At 37.6% G+C, this 21,882-nt stretch overlaps 1 protein-coding gene across 4 annotated transcripts in view; it reads left to right on the forward strand.

Moving 5' to 3' along the window:
• Window positions 1-21,882, forward strand: part of rxraa (retinoid X receptor, alpha a) — a 131,949-nt gene that overhangs the window by 8,281 nt on the left and 101,786 nt on the right. The gene's annotated exons all lie outside the window — the stretch shown is intronic.

Consider the following 21,882-nt stretch of genomic DNA (forward strand, 5'->3'; position numbering starts at 1 on the left):
ATAAAAAAAGAATTTCTGTATAAATGATATATATAGAAAAAACCCCAGGCCCCTTGACCAACAAAAATGACCTGAGGATGATGGGTGAGAGAAAATCAATCGTAACTACCTCAATATCAATATTAATAATGGTGATGCTGTTGTCTGGCCCTGACCTAACAGAGACAAATGAGCAGAGACAAGAAATGGAAACAGAAGGAGGCTTGTTCTGAAGGGCCATCTCTTTCTGATATATATATATATATATATATATATATATATATATATATATATATATATATATATATATATATATATATATATATATACTGCAATAAATAAAAATGTAGAAAAAAAGTTAGCTTTATGTTCTTTAAAAAAATTAAAAATATATATTTTTTGTGAGTGGATTTTTAAAGTTTATTATCTACTGATAAAAAGCTGTGTAATGCTTTTTTTCTCCACTGGAGGTGAGCTTTGACCACTGGGACTTCAGAGACTGATGATCTTTAAGGGCACTTTGTGCATGCATATATAACTATCAGATAAATTGGGTATTTTATGAACTGTCTACTCACCACATCAGCTTTCACCAGATCAAGCCCTTTTAGCCACAATGAAGTTTGAAGTTACTTTTTTTTCTTAACTTTAGGTTTGCATGTGACATGAAATCAGCATCAACACTTTTTTAAAATGTATTTTCTTATTGTGCGACATTTATTGTTCAGGATAAAAACAATACTTTGTCTTAATTTTTCTTAAAAGCAATAACTTGCTGTTCTTCTAAACCTATTAATATTTTCAGATGACAATAATAATAAATATTTAATAATAATATTTTTTTTACAACCCCTCCCATTGACATCATTTAATTCCTGATGAATAAAATCAAATCCTGGCATATTTTAATCAGAACATCAACAGAATTTGGAAGTTGTTTAGTAGCATTTTCTATACACACATACAGCATGTGTAGCTATTTATACCGTATATGTTTATTCATGACTACTTTAGGCATACATGCAAATTTGTAGCTTTTTCGAGATTTCTGCCTTGAATATTATTATCCAAAAAAATCAAATAAGACACAGATTGTGCTAGCTTGGAATTATCGAGTGGAGAGACTTTGTGTTTCCAAATGAAGTTTCCTACTCAAAGCTGAACAGGAATGATTAGTCACCACTAGGTAATTAATCCCAAGACTCCCTTGTGTCTGGGCCCAGACGGATCTCAACCTCTCATTGTTTGTTTTGATATTATGCTTCCAGAAGAAGTGTGATCTCCTCCCTGTGCGAGGCATATGTTATTGGTTTTTGTGAATCATTCGACTTATATTTGTCACCTACTTCATATGCGAATAGGATGCAAGTTAGTTTCACGGTATTAATAAATGAAACTATATAACTGTGTCTGACCACTGAGAGGATTTACCACGTTTGATTGGGTATCACCATGATCCCTCTCCGCAGGCCCCTGTCTCTGCCCTCATAGCCTTGCCCGAGTGGCAGTGGAAAGGGCCAGACATCCGAGAAGGCCTGATAGGGTTCCGCATTAGCTCTCTCAGGTGAGCTGTCCATTGGATCTGTTTACTGCCTGGGCAGCGACCACAGGGAAGTGATCCCCAGCTTTAAAGTTCGGCCGCGTACGAGGCTATGATTACTCGAAAAAGTGTGTGTGTGTGTGTGTGTGTTTGAGTGTGTATGTTTTGGAGGGAAGCATTGTTCAACCCCCAGCTGGGGGTTCAAACAGAGGTCCCACAGCTGTGCATCTCTGGGGAGGTAAGGAGGGGCTTATGAGAAACCAGAGAGGATGCGGACATATGGCCACACTAGCATTCTAAGTCTAAGCAATTCAACAAGCTCAGTTTTCTCTCCACCTTTTTCTTTTTTTGCCGCGACAACTTTTTCCAGTTGCAAATGTCAGATCATATCTTAATTCATAGCTCGTGTGTATGACCCCAGAGATTAGCAGATGTTTTTTTTTTCTGGCGTTTTGATGTGATACTGTGTGGAATTAACATATGAGATGACATCATAACATCATCTCTAGTGTACTGTTGCACTGAGGAAAGAGTAAAAGGAGGGAAAACAAGCAGAGAGGAGGAAAACAAGCACAGACTAGGATCGGAATCTCAAGGTGGATTTGAGTAGAAAAAGGGTTTAGACTTTTTCTCAAAAAGTGTGATTTAGGCGGTGGAAGTTGAGGGTGACCTTGTGTTTTGTAGTCTCTTTCTGACTGCAGAGTGTTTGAAAAGGTCTCTCTGGACTATGTATGCAATAAATTGCTCAAATTTGGAGAACATGCAGTGCATTCATCATATTCATGTTCATCCTCAAACTTGTGTTGTTCGATTCCCAAATGAATGATTCTTGAGTAATTTATGTATAATGAATCAAAGACAAACAGCATTGACGGGGTGTGATTCCGAAGCGAATGATTCTTTTGAGCTGATTCTTTTAATGAATCATAAACACAACATGACTGGTGTAGTCCGATTCTTGACTCTCTTGAGCCATTTCTTTTTAATGACTCAAGAATAAACAGCATGATCAGTCTAGTCCGATTCTGAATAAATAAAAAACGTATAGCTTATGCGTTACATTTTTATGGGATATTTAATACAGGTTAAGTATAATTATTGAGTCACATTTATGCCACCAAATGTAGAATTTCATTATAATGTAATAATTACAACCGAAAAAAAAGCCTATGCGATTGTGTTTCTTTATTCCAAACATTTTTTATAATTAACAGAAATGCTAAATCATAAAAAGTCATTAAAGAAATAGAATCAGAATCCGAACCTTTAACGACTCTCATCCCTAATCTTCGAGCTGAGTCTTACAATCTTATCATTACTGTTTTGCTTCGAGATCTTTAGATTAGATAATAATGTTGGACATGTGTATTTGACTTCTCAATCACCCTGCCTATTCTTGTGCTCTCTCGTTAGGATGTTCCAAGTAACCCGACACTGCATAAATATTTGTCCAACATAACCGTGTCCCTTCAGATCATAATAGCGCTGAAACCCGACAACGGTCCCCCCCAGCAAAGTAATTCTACCCAAGCTTGCATGGTCATTATTGATGGCCAAGTAAGTGTTACTGTTACAAACCAATTACTCAGTCATTCAACTTTGATGAGGGACTCTACAAATAAGCCGAGATGCTTATCGCTTTGCAACTCTCACTTTCACCGACACCGGCCCTTCCTGCAGCTCACTTTTTCTCTCTTTCCTATTAAGTAGGAGAAAATGACAGCTGGCAGTCAAGGCTAGTATCAAGGGAAAATTTCTGTCGGTTCAAGAGGTAAAGAAGTCAAGGGGTGAGCAATGTGTCCCCACAATGACACTGAGAAATCTGGTGACCCGGTAAAGTGATATAACACCACAGAGGTAGGGGAAGGCATTCGCCGCCTCTTCATGTGGCTAAACTGGTAAAAGATGGGAAGGTGTGTGTCAGCGTTGCAGTGAAGGACGGGGAACTTCCTTTCCAATGTTTGCACATGTGAGTAGGAGGTGTGCATATATGCGGCAACAGTGGCAGACAGCCTCAAGCTAGACAAAACTAAATTCTCATATTTCATGTGTCTGGAATTTATGACAGGTTGAGTATGGCACACTGTTTAATGACTATAAACGACCTTTAACTTGTATTTGTCACTGTGATTTGCATTTTAGATGCATCTGGAACTTGATGATCCCTTGAAGGCTCCTGCGAATGAGTTGTTTGTTCAGAAATGTTCTTTTGCTTTTCTCCAAGCTGACGGAGGCATTTGTGTTATTTAACATCTGATAAAAAAGGAAACAGGCGTTTCCTCAACAGGAAGGATGTGCCTGGTGAACGTCCCCTGTGATGTGTGAGAAAAGGGGAACCAGGCCCACGGCCAAACGACGCCGGTAGCAGTTTAGCTAATGAGGTCGTGAGATTCATTCATGGAAGTGATGGTCATAACGAAAGATGTGGTCACATACGATGCACGCTTGCTGCTCGATTCGATGTAGTCAGACCGAAGAAACCTGTTTGAATGGAGAGTCTGCCACAATCGCTGTTTGGTCAAGGACTAATCCTATTCCATGTCAGTGCTAACACACTAACAGAGATCAGCTTGGGTTCTTCGGGCACAGTAACTCTTTTTGTAAACCGTGGGGAAGTTTCTCCTCTCTTTGAGGTTTCTTTAACTGTTCTCTCCAGGCGTTTTAACTCCAATCCAACTCTTTCTAGCGGGATTTGTGATAAAAGGCAAGTTTTCCTTGTAGTGCCGCATGTTCCCTAGAGAGCAGAGCAGGGAAGCTGTTGTGCATTAACTCAGTACTGAGGCAGAGCATCTGGGTGATGTTTATGGAGATTTATTGGTCTCCCCCAGGCCCTAATTGCCTCCTCCCCAGTGGGTAGTCCTGTTAAGGCCGATGATATCGTCAGCCCTCTTTGGGCCTGTTAATGGCTGGAGCAGGTGGACCAACGTATTGTTTACGTCTGTAGGTTATGGAGACAAATGGTGCCCCTAGACTCCTTTTGGCCTGGAGGACACACGCATATCAGAGGGAAACTTCCCCTCTTGGGTCATAAACCGAGCTGTTGCACCTCAACTTGGCCTTCTCGTTCATTTTTGAGAGGCAGGAGCCACATCATGGCTCCCAAGTTGAAGAATATAATTGAGTTTAATGTGAACGAGATGTCATTATCTTTCTGATACACAAGACAGCGGTGAGCGCTGTCTGGTTGAGGAACACATGTACCAATGTTTCTTCTTTTTTACTTTTTCATTTTGAACAAAGACTAACTCTTTCGGTTACTGCCATGAAAAGGCAAAGAAAAAGTTTTTCACATTACAGTTTTCTGTGAAGACCACGGACAGTGGAGCCACAAAATGACAAAAAAATCCTTCAGGCAGGGAAAATTTCAGGGTAGAAAAAGAAATAGAAAGTGAGTGTCCCAACCTGCCTGCCTTTCAGTGTTATTACAAATTATCCATCTGGGCTGGAAAAATGTTGAATTTGAATACACTTTTTAAAATGTGTGATATATGTATTTTTATTTTTTTTCTCTAGTTTATTCATTTATTTTTAATTGATTGAGATTTCTTTATAGGTGGCCTTATTTTATTTTGTTTTCTCTTACATATTACAAGCTAAAAGAGTATTGGGAAAGTTAATAAGCTTTATGCCTATACTTTAAAACTCTAAAGTTGTATGAAACTGATGGGATGGAATGGTTTTTAGAAGATTTTTTGTGCATAATTAGTGATCTCTTGGTGTGAAGTTTTTACTTTTTACATGTACAGCGCTTTTTAAAATGGCTGCACATCATTATACAAGTGAAAATATCCTTGAAACAATTAATTTGACAAGCAAAATTCAAAGAATCTCTTTTAAATATATTTATAGTCATCTTGTTCCACTGGCAGAATTTTTTTCATCTGTTTATGCTTAAAATAAGTGGGAAAAGTCTGTCAGTGACAGTTACTTAGCCTTAATATTTTAAGCACTTTTACTTAATTCCCAGTGAACAAATCTAAAAAAAAAGCATATTAACATTTTTGTTATGCATAAAGTGCATCAAGTAATTGATGTTTGAATGATGTCTAAACTTTAAACATTATATAGATGAAAACATAATAATTTAAATAAATTATATTTTAGATTCCAGTGTTATATCCGCATAAGGTAAAAACACTTAGCTTAGAGACCAACCCTAATATTTTATTCAATCATTTATTTATTCATGCAAGAATAATATCATCTGTCTGTTAACATCATGTTTACCTCGGTAGACTTTCATATATCGAATATGGTTACAGTCATAACCAAAACAAAAAAAAGAGAGCTAGGGAGAGAGAAAGACAGAAAATGCAGAAGAAATGGAGACATTTCTATGTGTGGGAGGCAGGCGGCTTGTGACAGGCTCATGATTTTTGCAGAGGAACATGACTTCAGAAGGCCTGTCTGATGAGTCTGAGACAGGCCTGTCAGAGAGAGTGTAAGTGCACTAATGACTGCGAGCAGCCTCGCCACTCAGGGCATGAATATTGGATATATATGTAAGTGCATATTTTCTCTTCTCCCATCTGATGCTTAGTCCCAGATCCACATGTACTGAGAGGATAGTCACAGAAAATCAGTGACCAAAATCAGCGAGGCACAGGCCTGACGAATATCTCAAGGAACTTAAATCAAATTCTAAATTTACCAGACACACTGGGTCTCATGTTTTTGTGAAGGGGATAGATTTAGATCCAGTCATTGAAATTCTTTATTATGACAGGAAGAGGCTACAGAAATAAATGATTAAAGACACTGTGCTTGAGATTGATGTCAGATTGATGTTGTTGTTGTTTTTTGTTTATTTGTTTTTTGGACATTTTGGATTTTAGTTTTTATATTGCATGTGATTAATTGGTGTATGTTACTGCAAAAAATAAATAAAAATAAATAAATAAATAAATAAAAGAAAGAAAGAAAATAACAATAAGTAAATAAAGTATCGTTTTTTTTAATCTAAACAAAATGTATTAATAATGTCATAGATAGATAGATAGATAGATAGATAGATAGATAGATAGATAGATAGATAGATAGATATGAAAAAATGTGTATTTGTTGTCCAGAATATTTAGTTATATTTGAAATATACAACATCTTGGAAGTAAAGTCTATTTTAAATTCAGTTTTGTGTTGACTTTAAATTCATAACGGTGAGTCAAAAAGCATAAGGCCATGTAGAGGCGTCAGTAGGTGGACCAGACATGTGGGTGGCAGATGTTTAGGGGCCAGTCTGAGGGTTATATCTGGGTGAACCAGGTATGACTCACGCAGACACACAGTCATTTCACTCCAGTAACAGGTACGAGCAAAACACTTAGAGGCAGTCAGATTAAGTAACATTGTATTATTCCAGGACTTTTCAGTGCTTCAAGAACCAGGGGACAAACAAAGTGTGGAAAGAGTTTGCAACGCACCACGTGTCTTTGTGCAACACCGATGCATATCTATTTTTGTTACAGCTCCCTGTTTTGCCCCTCGTAGCTTGTTTTGAAACTGTCTAACACGACCAAATTCGAATATTGAAATGAGTTCCAAGGCCCATCTGCCCAGCTTGTGCTTCTGCATGTGATCTGAGGCAGATAAGAGTGACTGTTCCTGTCTGCCTGTTGAATACACAAACCTAAAGAGCAATTTACTAAATGCTAATTTTCCATTGTAAACCTTTCTGGTGAGTGAGGTTTTTTTGGGTTTTTTTTTTTAAGACAATACTGAGCCAATACTAAACACTGCAGAGTCTTTTTTGTCTTTAGTGAATTTCTTTTGGGTTTTTTTCTTTCTACTTTTCATTTTTCTACTTTTATGTTATTAGGAACGTAATTCTATAATTCACATAATTTCAATAAAAGGTGTTAAAAGTCTAAAACCGAACAAATCACTAGAAACTAAAATGTTGATTTAAGCATTAATTATAAACCATAATTAATTAATAACAACTAAAGCATGACACCAATATAGTTCATCAGTTCATCATAGTTATGCTTTACACATTATAGAGTACATTATTAAAGACTCGTGAGATTTTACAGTGTTTTTTAACAGAATTATTAAATTGTTGTTTTTAAAGATTGACTTCACTTGAGCGTTAGATGATGGCGACGGTAGTTTTCTTATTCATCTTCTGCTTTTTGCTTAATATCTTAAAACTTTATTTTTATCTCCAAGTTTCAGTGAAGTCCTGGATTTTCAATACGTTTTCAGACTTCTGTTCTCCACTATGAAGATACCCATATTTCTGTAGGCTTCTGTGGCCTTTATACGTTATATGCTTTGTAAATCCACACGGTATTGAACAGCAGGGAGCACTTATTCAGTTACAGAAAAGAACCTTAGTCATGAATGCATTGAGTTTGTGTCTGGGAGCTGAGTGGGGACTGACTTTCTACAATAATCAGGCTGTCATGTTGTCACCAGGCTGTGACATCTGTATTGACTGTGATAGCGCTGAGCTCTGCTTCTAGTTCATTCTCTTTAGCACCTGTCACTTTCCATGCACTCCATCACATCTGCTGTGATAAATTCACTCCTTTTTTTGTCTCCCAAAGGCAGTTGCTGTAATTTATTTTTTCTCTAGGTCTCCTAGATGGGTTTCGGTGTGTTCAGAGGCATATGGGGGGATTTTAGATGACTTTATATTTTATAAAGATAAGGTTGTAACACACTGATAGCAGGAGCGTGGTTCGGAAACCACTCATAGCGAACCCAGTTAAAACAAAAGTGAGCGAGAGAACATCTAATAGAGCTGTAGATGCTTATGCTTGCCATCTATATCTGTTTCTATAATTACTACCTATCAGGAAGTGGCACAGCTTCTCGTAAAGTTCAATGGAAAAACCGACATTCGTATACTGTACCACAACAGGGCTGACAACCACAACGAGAGGTCAAAATAGCGCGAAAGATTTTATTTTAGATTCACGGTGACATCCAAATAACATTTGAAAAATGTAAGAAATTAGTTTGTTAGGTTTTAAGGAATAGGAGATGTTTCTTCTTTCAGACAACTCCTTTTGAAGTGAAAAGCAGCTTGTTTCTAAAAACAAAACAAAACAAAACAGAATTAAGGCATTTTAACTATTGCTTTTGGACATAATCCATTATAATAATGCTTCTTTCAGTGAAAAAGAATTGTCTTCTCAAATAAAAATCCACCAACTAATTGTTTAGAATTGTTTTTGAGTGTTTTGGCTTGAAAATGTTGCTCTCTCTCTCTCTCTCTCTCTCTCTCTCTCTCTCTCTCTATCTCTATATATATATATATATATATATATATATATATATATATATATATAGTTTAGTTTTGGTTTTTGGAAAAAAAAATTATGGATAAAGGACTCCTTTATTTTAGCAGTGAAAATGTCATGATGCATTTGTTTATTACAACAAACAGCTTTTTGTTTCACCAGAAATTAGATGATTGACTGGAGTCATGTGTTTTACTTGTGCATTATTGTTGTGTTTTCAGTTGTTTGGTCTCTTATTCTGATTGCACCCATTCAGATAAATTTTTGAGCAAGTAATGTAATTACATTTCTCAAATTATATGTTCTGATGAAGAAAAACCATTTTGGGTAGCCTGAGAAAGAATACATTTTCAATATTTTTTATAAGTGTCCGCTAAGACATGTTTATGTATTTACAAAAACTGAAGCAAATTTTCTTTCTTGTGTAGATAAGCATAAATCATGCTTTTTTCATGTTTACACAGTATACTGTTAAATTATTTATGCACCTTGGACATGTACGGTCAGGAAATGTTTGATAGCACGTCGTTCATTATTATAAATATTCCAGCAAGTTGCATAGATGTATAGAGGTAGAAAGTTCAAGAAAACTAGATGTAGATACAGCCGTAGATTCTGTGGCAGGCAGGCAGAAGGGTGGGTAAACAAGGAAATACAACAGATAGAAAGCGAGCGAGGTTGCCGAGAATTGTCACTGGCACAGCTGAATGTGACTGTGCATAGAAAGGAGAATTTTTCATGTCTCTGCCTCTTTGATTCACATACAGAGGAGGAGACAGCGGGCTAAGACTCTCGCTGTCTCTGTCCAACCGAATCTTGTGTCTGGCTCAGAGGGTGGTAAATAAAAAAGCTGAGTGTATTGATTGAGGAGAGAGTGTGAATAGACAGTGTTTGAGGGGCGAAAAAGATTCGTTTTACCACAGGTTGCCCCTAGTTTGTCCAAACCACCTGCTTGCTTTTAAACTTTCTTTATGCTGCTTGTTGCATTTTTGTGCCTGTGCCAAAGCCCATTCTGTTCACCTTTGCCTCTGCTAAGCTTTCAAGTAAGTTGTAAAAAAAATACCTATCTGCCTGTGATACCCAGCCCTTGAAGTGCTTCACCGCAAAGCACAGGAAGTTGGCCAGCCAACTAGGTAGGCTGTTGTTTCTGTTACTGTCTACTTCATGCAAAAATGAAGGCATGGAAAAAGAGACAATATATACAGATTATGAATGGGTAAAGGCATTATGTGTATCTCACTTAATGCGTTTTGAGACAACATCATTTTTAGATTGAAGGCTGTGAATCTAATCATATCCAAAATATTATAATGTGTGTTATATATATATATATATATGTATATATATATATATATATATACATATATAAGAAATATTTTTCAATATGATTTATATTACAACAAAATATATATTACATATATTAAATATTTACATGGATGTGTATGTATATATGTATGTATATATAGTATCAACACAAATATTATATAATCATAAACATTTATTTTGGTTGCAATTTGTTATGATTATTATATATATATATATATATATATATATATATATATATATATATATATATATATATATATATATGTGTGTGTGTGTGTGTGTGTGTGTGTGTGTGTGTGTGTGTGTGTGTGTGTGTGTGTGTGTGTGTGTGTGTGTGTTTGCCGCTTAAAATCTTTTTTTTTTTAAATCTTTTGCCACCACAGAAATAAATTGCACTTCAACAACTTTGTATTTCAGTATTTATTTATTACACACATTATTACTGCATGCACCACTGTTTTACTGTGTTTTTGATCAAATAAATGAAGCTATTGTATTACTTTTCTTTTTAAAAAATCTTTGGAAATACATCTTTTGTCTGTTTTTTTTTTATTAATTCTTTAAGTCTTTAATCTAGCGTCCCAAAACAAAAAGTCTTAAAATCGAGCTTAGAGTGAGCAAAAGTGGATCTGATATCTCTTTCTCCTACTCATATTGCAGTCATGTGAGAATCCCCATGTAAAGTGATGATAATGCAGATTACAGATAATTTGAGTACGTTTTTGAGAATCAACACTATGTAAATCACTGAATTAGCAGTAGTATGAGTCAGCCTGTATCTGTTTCTTCTCACTGTAGGGTTGAAGTGAAACCACCACCATCAGCGGTTTGACCGCTCTTTCACAATAATACCGTTCATTTTCTCGTTTCACTGCCGACCTATAAAAACTCTCGGCACGTCCAGCCCACCCAGCTGACTCCACACTTGTTGAAAGCGTATATCGTTTCGGAAGAGTAAAGCACAATGGAGACAGGAAGAAAAAGTTAGCGACTCTCGAGGAAAAGAAAAATAAATATTGCTTCTTCAAGCGAGATTTTATCTGCTGAGATCGTTGATACGGTTGTCATGAACTCATGCGAGAAAAGGGGCTGATTTTGTAAGATAGAGAGGAACATTTGGGGCCATGGTTCTGCTGAGGGCATGTCATCTGTGCTTCCAAGAAAGGAAAACATAAAAGGCATCAGTCAACAAACTCCCATTTAACACTAAACACTCTTGAGACCCGCTCGTCTCGGGCCGGACCAATTCGGTGACATTGAATGCTTGTATAAAAATTGCTGAGGACAATAAAACTAGAGCAGCCGTAAAGTTTGGATTCCAAACAATAAGAAAATAAATAAAATGGGATGCTGGCCTAAGACAACAGTCGCTGATGAAACCGTCAAGCTGGGAGATCAACATTTGTCAGTTGCGCTTCCTCTGGAAATACACGACCCTGAGATTTTATCAGGGGATCATTCCCGATCCAGTGTTTGTTTCATAGACGGCTGTTTATTTTCTTGCGCTTTTGATTAGTGGAGCCCTCTTCATTGTAGCTTGGTTGTTTCTGGACCGTATCCCAGCACAATAGGGAATATTCGCCCCGTGATTTACATCACGCTGTGACCGAACAATATAGAGTGTCAGCGTTTGTTTGAAGCTCCTTTGGGTATACTGTTGCTTTACATAGCATAAGTCAATATGCCAAGTTAAAACATGGGCCTTGCTGTGATGTTTGTTTCGCCATCTTGTTGTTTTATGCTAAGTCACTCGTATTGTTCCCACACCTACTGCAGTGGTGTAATGTCACTGGCCAAGGAAAGCAGGGCTGGAAACAAATGTCTGCAGAATCTGGGCATTCTTTCAAGACGAGAACTCTTTGTGTTCCCTGAATTGCGCTCATAAAGACACTCCAGGGTTATAAACCTGTTTCCGCTTCACATTGCATGCATTGCATTTGGTTTCACACTCACAAAGCGCAAGCGGTGGAGAAGCTGGTTTTAAAACTGTTGCTCTCCAAACTAAATGCTACTGTTAGGCTAGTTCGGTTTTCATTTTAAATAGTTAATATTCCGTTTTGTATAAAACTAATAGGGGTTTTTAATGTTTTTGATGCTAACGACTTCTTTCTAAAATGGAACTGCTATATGTTCAAGAATCCTTTTGTACTGTGTCTGTTTGACTGGATGATCAGAGAGCGTACTGCTGCTACAACTTGTTGAATTGTATTAACTGGGTTTCCATCTTTATTAACAGCATTAATGTTACATTTCTGTGATGCAGGCCTCTGTTACACTTCATTACAATGGTATTAAGAGTTGCATTAGTTCATGTAAGACGCCAATGAAGGCCTAGGTGGGAAAGCCTGCCACTGATAGATATAATATATATATATATATATATATATATATATATATATATATATATATATATATATATATATATACATTAATATTGTTCTGTCAGCTACTGTCACACTGCTACTTTTAGTTAGTCTAAACACTGGCAGGAGTCATGGTTATGATGTCCTTGGTGAGACAAGGGACTTTAATGTGGAATATATAGTCATGGTCAGGCACGTCTGTCATTTTGCTTGAATGTTTTTGCAGCGCTTCATGTGCCGTAGTCCACCGTTGACCCCATTCAGGGCTTTTTCATAAGGTGTGGTTGTGTATTTTCTGAACTGCAGGAACATCCGGAGGAAAGGTGAAGGAGGAAAGGCTCCTGCTTTCATGAACGAGGCTGTAAAAAGCTACTTACCCTTGCTGTAAAAGGCCGTACGGTGTTGTTTTGTATGTGGTAGATGCGTAACAGAATGAGGTGAGTGCAGGGGTCAAAGGTTAAACAGAAGTGATGCAGGAAGACTTAGCAGTGCTGGTTTCTTTCAGGAACTTATCCTCCTTTATGTGGTTGAAAACCTCCTTAGTGATTATAGAGTGCTTAAGAGCTAAATATAGACCGGCTGGAAGTTCTCTATACAAAATAAGTGAATTGTCACCATGCGGTTTTTCCGTCTCCTCTAACCCAGCGGCATTTCTAAACCCTCATTTTCTCTCCCTGTGTGTCAGAAGAAAAAAAGAAAATTTCTATTTTTCAATAAATATTGTTTGTTCTATTGAACCGCTACTCCCTTTTTTCTTCTTCTTTGGCTTTTGGGGAGGTAAAAAAAAATATGCGTAATTTATATTTCATAAACAGTGCGTGCAAAAAACAGCACTTTTGAATATTTCCCTAGAGGGCTTGCGTTCAAACCAAAACAATGAAAACACAATGACAACACTGTTGTGTTGCTGAAGAGGTTATAATGGAGAGCCGTTCCAGTGCAGCTCTGGCCGTTGTCCAGTGATTGTCAGATGTGATCAGAGGGAGGTCTTCACTCTTGATATGATCAGCCTGGAGGAGTCAGAAGAGACGGTGAAAAAACTACACAAGGCTTCTCACGTCGCTCTCTCTGTTTGTCAGCTTGAACTCTCGGGCTATTCAAAACTGGCACGGTACCATGAGCAAGCAAATGATCATATGAGCACAGTAATGCTCAGAGACAAGGAGCTCTTAGTGCAGATCATGACAGGCTAGATACGTTCACATGCACCCGGCTGCTAAATACAGTTGTCACTTCTCTTCTGAGAGATTCATCCTGTTCACACAGAACTCAGTTATGTAAAGGAGTGACAATGCTCTTGGAAATTGCAGGTAGTGACAGCTGAGTTTTTATTAGCTATATAGGGTGAACGGAAACAGACTTTGTCGACAATCCAGTTCTGGTTCACAAATCATAATATCATACATATGTATTTTGGATATGATTAATCGCAATTAATCGTTTGATGTCACTAAATATATAATTTTTGGGTTTGACAACAGATAACAAGTGTACATGGACTAGTATGTTATCTCACTAGTTTTTGTTTTTTATTTGTTTATTGATTGTACGTCCATGTTCAATAAAGGAAACATGCATATCTTCAGCCTTTAATGGATTTCAGATGCATACCATAAAGATGCTGATGTTTAAAAATGCATACCTATGCTTTTTTAAACATTATAGATTGCCAGTGTTATGTAAAATGTGTTCAGACATCAAATTTTTAGACAATAATTTGTTACTATTAAATTACAAAATGATAAAAATTCATTACATTACCAAATTAAGATAATATAATCAGAAAACGTTTTGATTACTTTTAGATTACTTTTGACCTAACTTATTTAAAAGAGTTGCAGGGGAGTAATCAATTATTACCCAGTTCTGCATACAAATCATTATGCCTCATTAACTAATAAAACATGTATAGAAAATGTGCGCAAAATTGTTTGTACATGGTTAGAGACTGAATAATCTTGGAAGGGATTTTTGTGAGATGTGTCTACATTCATTTCTGTGTAGTACTATAGATCAGCCTGGATAATGACTTCAGGATCTCCTGCTCTTCAAAGCAGATATAATGTTTAATCCAAAACAAAAACTTCAACACCATAAGCTACTGTTTCAGGGTCTCCGTCTTGGCTCGAACCCTTGAACAATGGCCGCTTTGTGATTCATGTTTGGGGATCAGCTCTGGTAGATATAATTAGATGTTATTTTATTAAGGTAGCTCCCCACAAGAAGCCAATAAAAGTGGTTTCCGCCTGGAAATCCATACAGCAGACAGGGCTAAAATTACAACCACAGATAAGGTTAAACAAACAGCTCCCATCCGTCCTGCAGCAGCCGCGGGGCCGCGGATCGACCCGGCTACAGTTTTCATTCAGATGTGTGCTGCCATGCCTACTGCTCTGGGTAATCCAAGCCAGCCCCTCATTTAATCATTTTTACTGCATTTTTCAAACATATGCATATGTGTAAATAAACAAATAGTGATCGGGCATGCAGTTAATAGCCCACCACCATCTCAATACGCCAGCGCAGCTTTTTTTCACTCCATTTCAGAGAATTTAAAGGGCGTGAGTGGTAATGTATAGAAGCACACACACATACGCAGTTTCCAGCTCTTCACACGTTGTGTACCTCCCATCAGGCATGAATTGGGAGGTGGTGGGCGAGGGAGGCTTCCTCCCGGAGCCTGAAGCTGAGAAAAAGAGTAGCGTTACGCTTGCTTTCATTGCTGAGGGCCCAGCGAGGGTTTTATCTCAGTCCTGTGGGACTGCGCAAGGGTGATTTCTTAAGAAGTGAAGCAGAGTGAGATTGGAGGAGATGAGATGGGAGGGAAGAAGGAATTGGGCGTTAGGGAAGGGAGGGTGGTTTTCTGTACCTTTGGATCTACAGAACATCCACAGGAAAGAGCATTGTGCCGACAACATAATAACAACAACTCACCCCCTTCCCATGCTTCTACGCCCTTCGAACGTGATATCCAGTCATTATCCAGCAAAATAAAAATAAGCGTCATGCTTTTCATAGAAATGTTTTTCATAGAAAAAGTAGATGACTGATTCATGAAGGAATTGTTCTTTTCTAAGAATAATTTGATCAATTTCATAAAAAGGGTCTAGCATGCATTTCCGAAAAGCTTTGTAAGCCAGTGTAGATTGTAGAAACACCCACACCAATAGTTTCAACAGTGCAATATTTTTGGGAAAAATACAGCCCTAAGTAATTCTGTTTTGCATCAAGCTGATTTGGTACTTCAGTCTCTTTTAAGGAAACTCAATTCACGCAGTGACCATATTCTCATTCCAGGTATTTCTGGCATGCAAGACCAACTCTTAAAAATGATGGCCAAATTCGCATTTAAAGCTGCATTCTGTAACTGTTTTTGTTAAAAATAACCCCAAATCAATTATTTAGCAAGTACAGAACCAAAAGTGTTTCAGGTCTGTTTCAGAGATTGTTGCCAATTGTCTTTATCCTGTACATAAGGCTATTTGGCTGTATCGCGTATGTGGATGCTGCAGGTGGAAGATATTTTCTTACAGTAGTTGCAATAATTCTTCTTGTCATTTTAAAATGATTTCTTAAGTAACATTAAATAGCTTTTTGAGGTTTCAATGTCATTCAAATAAGTTGAGATTAGACTGTATAGAAATTGAAATTTACAGGTACCGCTAATAAACACTAAAAACACGTAGTCACACCATGTTGATGTTGTTAAACAATTTGAGAATATGACAATTATGATTTGCGCAGTTTGACGTGATTTAAACTTTGTCAGATTTAATTACCATCAATAGCGCAATTTACAGTGAAATTTGTTTTAGTTGGTCAGAACAAAACTGTCAGACATGTAACAGTGAAAGAAGTGTTTTTACACTTCTGTTTACACAGTGAATACCCACACTGGAGCGTTGACTGACAGCCCACACATACACCTCAAAGCATTAGATTCATCCACACTGAGAAGCAGTTGGAATTTACGATCCATGTAAATTCCACAAATAACTGCAATTGCACTTTTGGGGTACACTTTCACAACGAAACAGTGTCTCCAAAACAGCGTGGTAGTTCTTTCCTTCTTTAAAGGGTTAGTTCACCTCAAAATGAAAATTATGTCATTAATTACTTGTTCCAAACTCGAAAGACCTTCAAAATACTAAGAGAGTTTTGTTGAAATCAGAAAGCTACCATAGGCACCAACACAGCTGAAATGTTCCCAGCTCCAGAAACATATTAAATAAAAATAACATAACTTACTCAACCATTTTTCTCCCCTGAGCTATGTCTTCTGCCATTTTGGCAACACATGCGTATGCTTTAACGCATTTGACATAATCAGCCTTGTTTACATCCTGGCGAAAGCATGCGCATGAACTTAATCTGCGGTTGTTTACACCTAGGCGAAAGGGTTATGATATGTCTTAGTGCTTGGTGATTAGAAGTGATGGTGAAAAAAAATTAACACTGTTATAGGAAAGGAGCATTGGGAATAGTTATCGATCAGTTAGTGTGAAGTTCTTAACTCAGTTTCTACTAAAAAAGTGAAACATTAAAGGAAGAGGAGAGCCATTTGGACAGCTGTCTCTTGTGTTGTGCTTTTAATAATATTTGACAAGCTCTGCAATTTGCAGATGCCTCTAATCCCTTAGTGATAAAGGAAATGGGTTCTTCCTAATTGCAAGGCCGGTAGACGTGCCCTGGGGCTTTCTAGGAGTGCCAGGACTAGCCTGTATCGAGCATCGGTCTCACGCTTTGTGAAATCGGAGGGTGACTTTGAGCGAGAGATTTACAGCCCCTGTCCTTAGGCATACCGGTGATGACAGGGTGCCATCGCAACCGTCGTTCATCACCAAGAAAAATTGATCTGGGCATTACGGCGTAGACGTGAGTAAACCATTAATCTTGGCGGTAATTATGCACAGAACCACTGACAAACCAAGTTGCTGTCATTCTTCCTGCTGAGCAAGGTTGGAGGGGCCAGAGTCTGGTGAATTATGGCCGCCCAACACCTCCTCTTCCACAACAAGTTGTGCTTGTGTAATTCACAGAGGAGGATGGTAAATGGACATGGTCATTAAGGAGCACTCTGCAGTACTAAAACTGACGACATTGACTCTTTTTCAGGCTGCGGGATAGATGGAAGAAGGAAACTATGAATGATCTATTGCTTCTGATATTGCTAGGTCTCAAAACCAACTGATGTGATGTAATTCAGTAAATGCAGAGTTAGAAAATCAACAGAGCAGCACTTAACAGGTTATAGCTCCACAAAATGTTTTTACCAGCATTTTCCTGTCAGTGGCTGTGGGGGGAGTTTTATGCGTTCAGAAATAGACAGAAATTGACATTCCACACCAAAAATAATACAGTTATTACAATAAAATTCAAAATATTGAGGTTGGTGAGATTGAGTTTTCTCAAATCTTTTTGAAAGGCTCCATTTATTTGCTTAAAAATACAATAAAAACAATAATATTGTGAAACATTAATTTGATTTCTATTTCGGTGTATTTTTAAATCTAATTTATTCCTGTTATGGCAAATCCTGAATGTTGAGTAGCCATTACTCCAGTCTTTAGTGTTACATGGACCTTCAGAAATCATTATAATTTGCTGGAAAATGTTGAAAACAGTTGTTCTGCTTTTTTCAGGAGTCTTTGATTAATGAAAGTTATTTTTACTCTTTCTGCCACAGAAGACTTTGTTTAAAGCATATGAGTTATATGGACCCCATTTATAGTACTGCATTGTCGGTTATTATTGTCGGTTTAGGAGCACAACAGTCATAAAAGCCCCCCATGGAACAATCCCACCCCTCAAACCCAAAGTAAGTGGTGATAGAGTTTTTTAATTTTTGACTATGCCTTTAACTGATTCTCAAAGATTTTTCATTAATTGTTTGTATGCCAGTTAAAATGCCCAGTATTTGCTTTATCACACCTGTGCGTGTCTTGTTTTTTTTGTGTAAATTTTCTCACACTTAAGTGATGTGGCCAGTGTCTGGCTGATCTGTTTCTCCCACTGTGATGAGCCCACTGTACATGCAGAACTCATTCACATGATCCAGACTTTTTGTGGACTTTGTAACACCAGGATGGAATATTCTGTGTGTGCGTGTGATTTTGCACTGTGGCAACTGATCCCTGAGGATATACTGTATAACTTAAACTGAAAAAAACATCTCCTCTACTCCAAAAATCACATGGAATTATTTCTCCTCCATGCTTGATAATTTGTGCTGCGCGCAACTCGGCCAGAAACAATAGACCGATTGAAAACAAAAAACCCAAGTGACAGTGAGAGTGAATGTAAATGGAACAGCTCTATATGGTTTGCCCTTCAAACAGCCCCACGTTCAATTGAGTCCTGAACAAAGCAAGAGGGACACTGGATAGAAATTCCTCTGGTCTGCTGTTCTGCCCAACTGTGGTAAATGTGATTACTTTTGTCCTAAAATCCCACAGCATACATTATCGTCCCTTTGTATAATGGCTAAGCCTCTGCATGTATCGCGTTTCCATTTCGCCCTATTTATTTATTTGCTTTGAGGGCGAATGAACAAAGAATCATGTTACAAAGATTCTTTATAATATTATGCTTTGAACAAAGATGTGGTAGAGCTGCATTTTTTGGTTTTTGGAATGACAAGATTTTAGAACGCCATAGTTTGAAACAGTGTTAATGATTAAGAGAAACCAATAGGAAAATTGTCGTTTTTACAAAAAGTGAATTTTGTGTATTGTTTTTAACCCAGAGTCTGAAGGGAATCATGCACAAAGATTTTTATTAATGGTTTGTCCATATTTTTGGAGCCTAATCATATAATTTCGAGCCATACAAATTATGAAATTGGAAAATACCACAACTTCTATTTTGTGTTAATATTGTGCATTATCTTACAATAATTAGTAGTAGTATTATTATTTGAGAGAGTTGTATGATTTGAGTTAGCGTTAGTCTGTAATTTTTCATAATTATGCTTAACAGTCTGTTTGTGTCTGTAAAAAATGATACAAAAAGATTATCTATATTTTGAAGGCCCTTAGACTGGTATGCTGGTCAATTTGAACATTAATCATAAAATCCATCAGTTTCAAAACACCTTCAGTGTTCACCTAAACTGTTCCTGAAAATAATACTCCTACATTCTGCGTTTGATCATTATGTATCTATTAGCCTGGTTCTGCTGCTTTGATTTCCATTGCTGCGGGGCAAATCTTATTTGTTTGATGACTGGAGTCCAATTTTTTCTCATGAGTGGTAGAACATAGTTATTCAGGATAAATTATACCCATTTCTCACCTGTAATATCTTAGATTTAGGTCTCTGTGCACAAGTTTTAACAAGTTTAGATAGAAGCTTAGCTTCCTTTTAATGACTTTCAGTGTATTTGATTCTCAATTCCATATATATCAGCCCGTACATTTCTTCGCCAGTTAAACATGTAACACTTTTATCCTTATTTCTCCACTGACTTTTCCTGTAAATAGATGCCAACATCCGCAGGTCATCTGCTGCCTGCGTACTCTATATACCGATTCATTGTATGAACAGCGAGTGGCCCTGCTGCCTCCTTTAGTCGCGAAGTGTGGGAATGTCTTTGGTGTCAGAGCTCAGTAGTTATTGAAATCCCTGTAGGATTGTCGTAAAGATTAATTGATTGCTGGATCGATCCTGATCACTGTGTCTTTGAGAGAACAAAATCCCCCCTCAGCAGGACCGCCAGTCTTGTTAATGTTTTATCAGGGGTAGTTTTGCCCATTCACCATGTGTCTTTTTGTTCATACATCCAGCCACGGTGAGTAATGAGAATCTGCGCTGGGCATGGCGGGAGTTGAGGTATTTCAAAAGATGAGCGAGCGCTTCGCTAAAACGACCTGCGCCTTTTTATCAGCATGTGTTTATGCTAATGCCCTAGCGATTTTTCTTACATCTCGAGTCAGAATTGTTTCACCTGAAGCCTCGATGGAGGCAGCTCGCTCTCCTGAAATGACATTACGGAGCCGAAGAGCGAGTCAGAGGTCTTATTAGATCGGCTGTGGAGTCCGGCCTCAGGGGCACCCATCAGTTCTTGTCAGCGAGGTCGGCCTATTAGTCACCAGGCCTATGACAAGACTCCTTGTAAAGGATAGCTGACCCCCTGCAGTGGGCCAAGTGTCTCCCCCAATAGAGGCATGACCTCCAGCGCTCAGAGGGCAGAAAGGCCAGCGTTTTGTGCAGGGATGGCAGCGAAGAAGTGACTTCGGGTGTAGGGGGTGGACTGAAGGGTTTCTCCTGCCCCTAGAAGATCATCATGGGGGTTTCTACAGGCTGACCTGCCCCTGACCCGCTGCGTTAAGAAGTTAGCCCGCCAATGACTCCCTCTACAAGGCTGATAAAATGGCAGGATCCCAGAAAAAGAGAGTGAGTGAGAGAGGAAAAAAGCACAGGGGCCCCTCCAAAGGAAAATCAGATAGCCAACGATGCCACCGATTCAAAATCTGTTAAGTAGGCAGGGGTTTGAGGGGACACAGAGACAGACAAGGATGAAAAGAATCATTGGCAGCTTTTTTGAAGTCTTTTGCCTTTTGAATTTCATCTGTGTGCTGTTATGTAAAAGACATCCACAGTCCATAAGTGCAGGTATATGTGTCGAAACTAGGAAGGCTGACGGATGAGTTCTCTTTGAAGTCATGGCTCTTCCTCTCCCTCTGGAGCTAAAGAGAATCATACTATACCAGACTTCTTTTAAATATAGTAAATAAAAACGCTTCGAATGTCTTTTGTGGGTGCATAGACAATCTTAACTCATTACATGAATGTGTCTGCAATAAAAATATTTTTTGTCAAACTGTTTGATTGCTGTTAGTCTATTATAGGTCTTTTTGGTATCTATTTGTATTTTTTAGTCTAAACATTTCATGTTTTTAACAATTTGATTTGCCATCTAACAAATGTTTTTTGATGAAAATTCACATATTTGTGAAACATTCAGTGACTTATGTCAACCAAGTGGATTATTTTTGCGTGTTATTTGTCTGGAATTTGTGTTTTTCACGTCAGTCAAGCTTTGCATTTTTATGCCTTTTTTGCTTGCAGTCTGTAAAACATTTTTATGTTTTTGCAGGTGTTTTGCCATTTGTGAGGCATTTTGTGTTTTAGCCATCTTTTAAAGCAGTTTCTTTTTGGCATCCATGTTCATAGTGCAGTGAAAAAAACTAACTTTTAAACTGGCTTTAAATTTGTTTTGGCTGCAATTTATTTTCCTATCTGTCAAAAATTTGAATGTTTTTGCAAGCAGTTTGCGTTTTAACGTTTTTAAAATGTTTAGTGTTTTTTTTTCAGGTGGTTTCTTTTTGCAGTTTTAAAAACATTTTTGTTTCAGACATTAGTTGTCTATTAAATATTTTGTGTTTTTATCAGCGGTTTTCATGTTGACATTTGTGAATATTTTATT

This window comes from Puntigrus tetrazona, chromosome 21 (assembly GCF_018831695.1).
Source record: "Puntigrus tetrazona isolate hp1 chromosome 21, ASM1883169v1, whole genome shotgun sequence".
Taxonomy (NCBI): Eukaryota; Metazoa; Chordata; class Actinopteri; order Cypriniformes; family Cyprinidae; genus Puntigrus; species Puntigrus tetrazona.